The 1,324-nt window shown below is 32.2% G+C and overlaps 1 non-coding gene across 1 annotated transcript; it reads right to left on the bottom strand.

Moving 5' to 3' along the window:
• Positions 1–400: 400 nt before the first annotated feature.
• LOC116566203 lies at positions 401–503 on the bottom strand. The gene has a single exon (XR_004275797.1). It is a non-coding gene; the product is annotated as a small nucleolar RNA U13 (small nucleolar RNA).
• Between the last annotated feature and the right edge of the window lie 821 nt (positions 504–1,324).

The following is a 1,324-nucleotide window of genomic DNA, read 5'->3' as shown; positions in this document are numbered from 1 at the left end:
TAAGAAGATATATTCTTTCTTTTGATTCCTTTCATGTCAGGGTTGAAAGCTAGGAAGTTGTTTGAAAATATATTTTGTAGTAGGAAATAGCTTGTTATAATGTGTAAGTCTTAGATTAGTAAGAGTTCTGTAACAAATGGGTGACAAATCCTCTTGATAATGAGATTCTCACTTTCTGTTTCTATGCAAACAATAATGGAATCATCTCTAAATGTACTTGTCACTTATAATGTTTGTGAAGACAAAAAGTATGAGACAGGTATATGAGTAGAGAATTAAAAACAATGTAAACTTTAGCTGATTTATTAATCTCTATTTTTTTACATGATTTGAGATGGCCAGGTGTACTTCTATATTACTAGACAACTGTATTTCCTCTAGTACTTTTTTTCTTTTTTTACATCAGAAGGGTAATATGCAGATGTCAGAAACTTTTTGATGGAGGTACATCTCACACACGAATGTGAAAACCTAATCATCACACTTAGGAACTGCAAAAGGATCCTTTAGTCATGGCTATTTATATATCTTTTTCATTAATTTAGAAGTGACCATCACATTGTAAATTTAAACTCAGTGGAGCAAGGAAAGAAAGAACAGGATAACTTTAAATAAGACAGAGAAGAAATACCAAGAACCTAACCATGTCAGTCTTGTCTCCTGCCTGCTCACATCTGCATAGGCAACTATCACAGGTTCATTATCTGAGCACATGATAGCCTCACCTAACATGAAGCAACCTAACCCCATGTGCCCTAAATAATTTTCTTGGAATTTCTCCATTTCTCTTGGGTTATGTTGATAACGTATGACCCTGAGGATTTTTTTTTTCACTCTTCTTACATAAACTAATGGTCTGTGTTGGTCTGGGAGGGAAACAAACTGTTGGGGCAATGTTTTGAAGTGGCACAACTGTTTCAAATGCTTCTATAACAATGTCCGAGAAAGCTGATTTTTTGTGATATCTCTCTTTTCCTTTAGTTCCAGAATCTAGACAGAAATTTCTGGATAATAGAAAGAGTCCTCAATATTATGTTTTATACAAAAAGCACATATTCACAAAAATCAAATGTTACTAATTCCATACTAAAGATGAGAAACAAAAATATTCAAACTCCTATTGTATGCAATTATAGATTCTTCAAAGAACACTCAATGTGTCATAAATAGTCTAGAAAATATCTCATTTATCAATGAGAGAATGTAGAAGCATTTTATTTTTTAGATTATTTACAATTTTATTCCCAAAAAATAGTCAAATAACACTCACCACATTTTTGGTAAGCTCTGTGTTATTGATTGAATGTTTATTTCCCTCCCAAAT

Source organism: Sapajus apella, unplaced genomic scaffold (genome assembly GCF_009761245.1).
Source record: "Sapajus apella isolate SASKATOON/1434 unplaced genomic scaffold, GSC_monkey_1.0 scaffold42, whole genome shotgun sequence".
In the NCBI taxonomy this organism is placed as follows: domain Eukaryota; kingdom Metazoa; phylum Chordata; class Mammalia; order Primates; family Cebidae; genus Sapajus; species Sapajus apella.
Note: the sequence above shows the minus strand (reverse complement) of the source record. Positions and strands in the feature narration are given on the sequence as shown.